Source organism: Chinchilla lanigera, unplaced genomic scaffold (genome assembly GCF_000276665.1).
Source record: "Chinchilla lanigera isolate Chin_1 unplaced genomic scaffold, ChiLan1.0 scaffold00172, whole genome shotgun sequence".
NCBI lineage: Eukaryota > Metazoa > Chordata > Mammalia > Rodentia > Chinchillidae > Chinchilla > Chinchilla lanigera.
In genome coordinates, this window is record NW_004955573.1 from 459,302 (window position 1) to 467,499 (window position 8,198).

Genomic DNA, 8,198 nt, shown 5'->3' on the forward strand with positions numbered 1-8,198 from the left:
TGGCCTTTCCAACCTTAGTAGCCCTCACACTACAGGTCAAAGAACCAAAGTGAAGATTCTGCCAAGTAGTAAGTGTATCTGTCCCAAATATCTATTCTGGGCCAGGGGAAATGATTACAAGATCGATTCAAGGACTTACTGGACCCATGGTGAGCCAGGCCTTTGCTAAAACTCCGTTGATCACCTCCATCGGCCCCTACTCTTCTTGGAGGGCCACAGTGATGTTTCGGATCCCCTAGAATAATATTAATTCAGAGCCAGCATCTAGTAGTCCCCAAAATGTCTGATCATTTCCCTTCCCCCCATGTACAGTCACTCACACAAAAGGCCTTATGTCCTTTTAGGGGAAGAAAGGGAGAAAGATTAACTATAAGTGCTTGGTGCACCACGGTCCTTTCCCAAGGGGACCCTGCCTACCTTTCATTCAAGAGGGCCTGGGTCTTTAAACTGGCTCACATCCAGGAACTGGCTGAGGAACCATGATTGCCTGATAGTACTTTTGGAAGAAGGATTCTGTTCATTTGCTCTTAACTTTTTCAATTATGTAAATCTAGTAAGAATTTTGTAGTCACTTCATCTGTTTCACTTTTTAAAGCACTGTGGCTGATCAGCCAATGCCATGGATCTACATGTGTCAGACCATGCTGATCGATGTTCTGCTTCTGCTGTCTGTTACAGTAAGTACACGGACCCTGCCTGTGCTGATGAAGTGCGGCCACGTGACCTCTGCCACTCTGGGATCCAGTCAAACCCATTGCCCTTAAGTGTCCCAGTTGAGTAACTATGGTCCCTACTCTAAGGTCTGGCATACAGAGAAGAGCAATGACAGGGCTTTTCAGGGGCGCCCATGCTCCCCTCATGAGTCTGTTTCTCAAGGTGTTAGTGAAGGGTACATTTTCTGGATCATTCCAGTGCGACAGATTAGGTTTGACATGATAAACCCACTCCAACATTTCCATTTCCTTAAGCTTCTGAATCCCCTCATCAATAGTAAACCACAGAATATCAGGCATCCCTAACTCCTTCATAGTAGGCTTACTTTTGATCCAGACTTCCACCAACCAGCCAAATAAACTATTAACATCTTTCTTTACTCCAAGAGCTACAACATGAAATTCAGAATCTCTGCATAATGGACCCATATCAACAAAGCCAGCCTGATCCAGCCGTATGTTTTTGCCACCATTATCCCACACCCATAAAATCCATTCCCACACTTGCTCATCAGGCCTCTGCTTATAAGAGTTAGAAACCCCAAGTTCTTTGGGAGAATAGTGGACCTCCTCATGGGTCACCCTGCAGTGAACCTCATCCTTAGGTGCCTTCTGTGATTTGAGCCTGGTTATAGGCCTAAAGGCAAAAATGATGGTGAGGGTGGGTTCTGAGGAGTGTCAGCCTTATTATGGTTAGTCAACACAGGATTAGTTTCCTCAGGTATAGGAGGAGAGGCCAACACCATAGGAGAAGGAGGAGAAATGTGTCTGCCATTGTGGGTTGGGGAAATCTCTTCCTCTGGTAAAATAATCTTTTCAGAGTATAAGAGCTCTACATCCCCAGCCTCATCAGGATCCTCCAATGTGGGAAAGAGAGGTCCAGAAGTCTGGTTGACAGCCGTGGCAAAAAGGCGAGTCTGAGCAAACTCAGACTCCTCTGCAAACCGAGTAAACGCCCTGCCTAGGCTGTCCCGCTCTGACCTCTTGCTTCCACACAGCCCCCGGCCAAAAGTACCGCCTCCAAACTACGCCCCTGACCCGCCTCCATTGCCACACCTCTAGCCCACTCTATAAATGCCTGCTACTTCCGCAGTAAAGTGGATCTGCACCATCAGCCTGGTCTCCGGTGTCCTCTTTCTTCACCGTCGCCACTTACCATAGGCCCAGGTCCCTAGACCCTAGGAGGTTCAACCTCACTCCATATCATCTCCATCCCAGTTCATGGGATCCCATTCTTTTCCAATCAGAGCCCTCACCTTTACTTCAGATACCCTTGGAGGCTGAGCATTAAACTTACGCTGTATTTCAGTCAAACAAATTATGAAGGCCTGTGTTTGGGTTTTTGCAGTCTCAGCCCCATGGCTAAAGGAAAGGAGATTCTCTTTCAAGACACACTTAGAAGCTTTTAAATATTTTTATGTGTGTCTGGAGCTGAGAATTTGGACCTTTGAGCTCCTTATTTTCCTTTATGAATTTGTCCTCAGTTAGAAGACTTTAGATTCCTATGATGTTTTGAGCTCATTGTTTTCCTTCATTTGTTTGTCCAGAAATGCTAAGAGCAACCAGCCAGTATCACTATATTTCCCACTATGCCAAAAATATTCAAGATTTATATATGGTATCACTAAATTCCTTACATGAATTAAGATAATCAAATGAATCTATGTTGTGTATTACTTTAAGCAGTTCACACCAAGAACTATCAGTGTTCCCCACAGTATGAGAAGGAGAGATCATAGGGTCTTCAGGTGTAATCAAATTAGAGAACCAACTTCAGGAACGCCTAAGCCATTAAATAATTTCATTTTATAATTCTGTTACTCTAGAGCCACTCATGATACCAAAATCTGTCTTAGTTACCTTTCTTATTGCTGAGATAAAATACCCAACCCCCAAAGTTAACGGAGGAAAGTTTTATTGTAGCTCACAGTTTGTAGAGGTTTCAGTTCATAGTGGGAAGGCTCCAACTCCAAGGCAGGGTGGCTGGCCGCGGGCATCACAGAGGAGAAAGAACTCATGACAGGCAGATAGTAGAAAAGCAGCAAAGTAGCAAAGAAGTAGCAAGCCCTTCATTTATTTTTCTAGACTGAACATGTTTCTTCCAAGCCTAAGCATATTACTGTGGGCTCCCTTTGCAAGAACAATAAAAATGGAAGTGGATGCTGATTAGCAAATTTCAATCCAGGGGTGACTGAGCCTTAGAGTGGTGAAAGTGATTTTATGGATTGAGTGGGGACAGTCATGAGTCCTCTGATATGTAAGACAGGGTACGTCTCTGAGGCTGAGTTTCTGCTCCAACAGAATATGGCCAGTGTGGAGAGGATGGTGATGAAATACCTCAAAATAAGAGAGGTATTGGCAATAGTTTGTCTTTCTGAAAAAGGCCAGGTACAGTCTTGGCAGCAGTTTTTAGACCAGAAGCCCTTGGAAGAGAGGATACTTGCTGTTGCAGAGGGTTAAGTTGTGATAGCACCGGCTGAAAGGAAACCCCATTAGTATCCTTTAAGAGTAATTATGCTACCTGTATCTCTAAACTGTTGTAAAGTTTTTATCTTCCAGACTAAAGAAATTCCACATTAAACTGATGATGATGCATGGCTTCCAACAAGTGCCTCCAGAGGTCGAGCCAGGACTCCACATTTCACTGGAGTAGTTGGCAACAGATTTTTATTCCTCCTGTAGGCAGGGTCAACGGCCCCAGATTAGCTTTGAAGCAGTGACACAAAACAGACCCTTGCCCTTCCACTCCCCTTAAGATTAAGGAGGATGAAATCTTTTAGGGGGGGATGAGAAGCACTTGACTTAGGGGCTGGGGATTTAGCTCAGCGGCACAGTGCCTGCCTGGCAAGTGCAAGGTCATGAGTTCGATTCTTGGTACTGGGAAAAAAAAATAAAAAAATAAAAAAAAACAAAGAGAAGCACCTGACTCATTTTTCCCTGTGCCAGCTGGAAGGGGGAGGTGGTTTGGTTGGGAGCCAATGCACTCCTTCCCCTCATGTCCCTTTGCCCCCGCCACCATGTACTGGGACAACTTGCCTCAGTGTCCTCCCTGACTATCTAGTGGTGTCCTCTGTGGAGGACCACCTGGGAGACTCTCCTTGAAAGAGGAACAGTTGTCTCCCTTTTGGCTGAGCCTGACCCAGTTTCCATGTATCGATATATACAGAGCTGGCTTGGACTTTTCCTTATACCTTCAATTGACTTTAAGCAGTACATGTTGGTGCTGATGGTAGTATCTGAAGTTGGCAGGCAGTGTTTACACACACACACACACACACACACACACACACACACACAAACCTGGGATGAGGCAGCCTCCAGACAGAGGCTATGACTTCCGGGACCTTGAAAGATCACACATCAGAGCTGAAGCACTGACCCCAAAACATTAGATACTATCACAGCTGTGTTACTCTTTCTGCATATCCCTCTCTCTGCATGTTGCAGAGGCTATTTCAGGCCTCCTACCTAGTCCAGCTCATGACACTCACCTACTTCCCACCATTCTCACAGTCACTCATCCTCAAGCCACTCCTTTCTTCATGAATTAATAAAACTCAGGTTTGGCCCTGGATTGAGGACTTTGTTCTGGATAGCCATCATCATGGCTGAACTTGGGACCCCTTGGCTCCCCATAACTACAGATATGCCTTCGTTCTTTATTTGCACCATGGGTTGCACCGGAAGTGGTAGATTGAATTAACTCACTAGAATTCCAATAACTTTGCATGGGATTACAAATGTAAACTTCCTGTGCCAAGACACGGACTGGGAAGGGCTCTCTGTATCCTCCTTGCCTATCAAACCACTATTCTCCACTCCAACGTAAGTGCAGCCAGACAGTCAGCATGGTGCCCCTCCTCACTTCCGAGGATACTGTTGACTTCTTGAAGGAAGGAGGGGCATCCTGGCATGGCTAAGATTGGGAGGGAGGGATCTGTGCCTCTTATGAGCATGCCTAACATTCACAGCAAGCTTACAGCCCTGCTCTAACTGAAGCAGGCCTGCAGCAACATTCCCCAGCCAGTCCTCGAGTCTTAAGACTAGAACAGTGGTGGGGAGTCTCATGGTCATGGAGCTGTTAGTCACAGCTGGGCAGTGGCACAGGCAGCAGTGACAGTGGCCCATGGCAGAGCACATACCTGACATCTTAGCAGCAGTTGCAGCAGAGGCAGCCTGGCTGTCACAGCCCTTGCACTGGTTGTCTTGGCTACTTCTCTCTTGTTGCTGAGACAAAGTACCTGACACCCAAAATTAAGGAAGGAAAGGTTTATTTAGCTCACAGTTTGTGGAGATTTCAGTCCATACTTGGCTGGCCCCAAGGCAGAGTGACACATGGCAGAGGGAAACAGTTCATGGCGGTGCAAAACAGAAAAAGCAACAAGAGCAAAAAGGGAGGAGTGGCCGAGAGCAAGGCTCTTTCCCTCCCTTACATTGTTTGCAAACTATCTGCCCCAGGGTGGGTGTAGCACTCACACCCGTAATCCCAGCATTGGACTATGGATTAATCAAAAACTCTAGAAGCCCACCCCATGCCTGCATGTGGCTTTGGGGGGACAACCAGACACAAACCATAACACTGGTGCAGCCACCTTTGCTCCCTCTGCTTTTCCTTCGCTCACACCAACTGAGGACCAGATTGCTGAATTCAAGAAAGCTTTCTCCCTATTCAATAAAGATGGTGATGACACCATTACAACAAAGGACCTAGGAGCTGTCATGAGGTTACTAGGTCAAAACCTGAGAGAAGTTGAACTGCAGGATATGATCAATGAAATGGATGTTGTTGGAAATGGGACCACTGACTTTCCAGAATTTTTTATTACGATGGCTAAAAAAATGAAAGATATGGATAGCAAAGAAGATATCTGTAAGGCATTCCAATCTTTGACAAGGATGGAAACGTTTACATAAGTGCAGCAGAATTATATGTTGCCATGACAAACTTAAGAGAAAAACTAAAATGAAGATGACTTAGTTACTTTTTTCCTTGCTGAGACAAAATATCCGATGCCCAAAGTTAAAGCGAGAAAGATTTATTTAGCTCACAGTTTGTAAAGGTTTCAGTCCATAGTGGGCTGGCTCCAAGGGAGGCTGGCATGGCAGAGGCATAACAGCTCATGGAAGCAGAAAGCAACAGATGGGGATAGTTTCACAGTGTCTTTCAGCCCTTTACATTTTATCCAGACTGCTGGGATTAGGGCAGTGCCAACCCACCAATGGGCTGATTAGTAATCACACACCCTTAATCCCAGCACCACACACTAGATTCAGCCGCCTCTGAAAAAATCCTATGATTGTGTGAGGCTTTGAGGGGACATCACCTAGACACAAACCATAACATTCTGCCCTGCCCTTCCAAAGACTCATGCACATTCCTTTATGCAAAAGGCATTTAGTCTATCTCTAAGAGTTGCCAAAGTCCTAACAGTTTCAGCACTGCTGAAAAGTCCAAGTCCCAAGTCTCTTCCGAGATTTAAGGCAAACTCTTAGCTGTGAGACCCTGTGCAAATGAAAACAGAGTTAAACAATTCCAACATTCAATGACACAAGATAGACATTTCCATTCCAAAAGTTACAAGCAGGGGGATAAAAAGGATGGGACCAAAACAAGTCAAAAATCCAGCAGGGCAAATATTAAGTCCTGTAGTTCCATGTGCAGTATCCAAGGCAATCTGTGAACTCCAAGAAAGGCCTTGTGTGGCTCCACCCCTATGGCGTTTCTGGTGGTTGTGGCTCCCATGGCTTCTCTCTTGGGCCTACTCTGTTCCTTCATTGCCGTTTTCCTCAGACAAGACATCTTCCTGGATTCTCCAAACTGCTGGGTTCTCCACCGTACCTTTGGCTTCATACTCATGTGTTGCCTTCTCAGGAGCACACTGTCTGGCTTCCCAGGGACTCTTCTGAAATCTGGGTAGAAGCCTTCTTGACCCCACAACTCTTTCATTCTACAGGCACCTAAAACGAAGCATGATGCCAAGGTTTGTCACCAGCAGGCGCAGTAGCCAGGATTCTTGGTTGCTTGACTGCAGGGGTTGAGTGCATAAATCACTGAGCACTCTGAATCCAACTCCAAGGAACAAATTCTGTAGGCCAATGCCGTTCTAGAACATGATGCTCTGGGGCTTTCTTCTCAGAGCAAAGTCTTTTACTTTTGCAGGTTTGAGGCTGCAAAGGGTAGAGTCCTTCTGCTTCTTGTGATGCCCTCAGGCCATCTTTTCTATTCTCCTGTTCCTTCTCAGCAATCAAGATTTCCTCTGCTCTATCTTTGTAGTCCAGGCTTATTTGAGTTTCCTTTCTGGCTAAACTCACAACAGTTTAAATCATTCTGCTGGAATCTTTGGTCTTGATTCTCAATAGAGATCTGGCTAGAAGCCCCCAACAGTAGCCATGCTACTACCTAAACATTCAACTTCTACAAGATTAATTAGTCTTCTGACCTTAATCTAAGTCTCAGACAAAGTCTCTGGACATGAGGAAAATGCAGACAAACTTTCTGCCAATGCATAACACACATCATCTGGAGTCCAGTAGCCAGTGCAGTCCTTCTTCCCAGCAGAAACCTCTTGACACTGGTCTTTACCTGCCAGATTTCTATCAGCCTTCTGGTCGTCTGAGCTCTGACCAGAATCTCCCATACAGTAGAGTCTAAGGTATTTCAGCACTACTTTTTCAGCTGGCATCTCCAAACCATTCCAGACTCTTCCCACAAGCCATTCTCAAAGGCTCCTGATCCACACGGTCAGGTATAGTCACAGGGACAGCCCCATTTCTCTGGTGCCAAATTCTGTTTTAGTTACTTTTCTCACTGCTGAGACAAAATACCTGTTGCCCAAAGTCAAAAGAGGAAAAAGTTTACTTAGCTCAAAGTTTGTAGAGGTTTCAGTCCATAGTTCGCTGGCTTCAAGGCAAGGTGGCACATGGCAGAGGGGCAACAGTTCATGGCAGAGGAAGACAGCAAAGGCAGTGCAGGGGGGCTTAACAGCATCTTTCTGCCCCTTATAATTTATCCAAACTTCTGGGATTAGGGCAGTGCCAAACCAGTCAGTGGACTGGTTAGTTACCACACACCCTTAATCCCAGCATCACTCACTCTAGATTCAGCAGACTTCTGAAAAAGCCCTATGACCACAGGAGGCTTTGGGTGGCCATCTAGACACAAAGCATAACATTAGAAGTAGATGAAGTGATCAGAGAAGCAGATATTGATGAAGACACACAAGGCAGCTATGAAGAATTCATACAGATGATGACTGCAAAATGAAGACCTACTTTCAACTACTTTTGAAGAATTAAATTGACTCTTTTACTGATCTCTTATACAAAAAGAAAAAAATTCATTTAAGAGAAAAAAAAGAGGGTCAGGGATGTATCTCAGTGGCACAGTGCCTGCCTGGCAAGAGCAAGGTCCTGAGTTCAATTCCTGGTACCAAAAAAAAAAAAAAAAAAAAAAAAAGAAAGAAAGAAAGAAAAAAAAAAAAGAAC

At 45.2% G+C, this 8,198-nt stretch overlaps 1 pseudogene; it reads left to right on the forward strand.

Moving 5' to 3' along the window:
- The first annotated feature begins 641 nt into the window (after window positions 1–641).
- On the forward strand, window positions 642–7,977 carry LOC102009774 (annotated as a pseudogene).
- The last annotated feature ends 221 nt before the right edge of the window (window positions 7,978–8,198 follow it).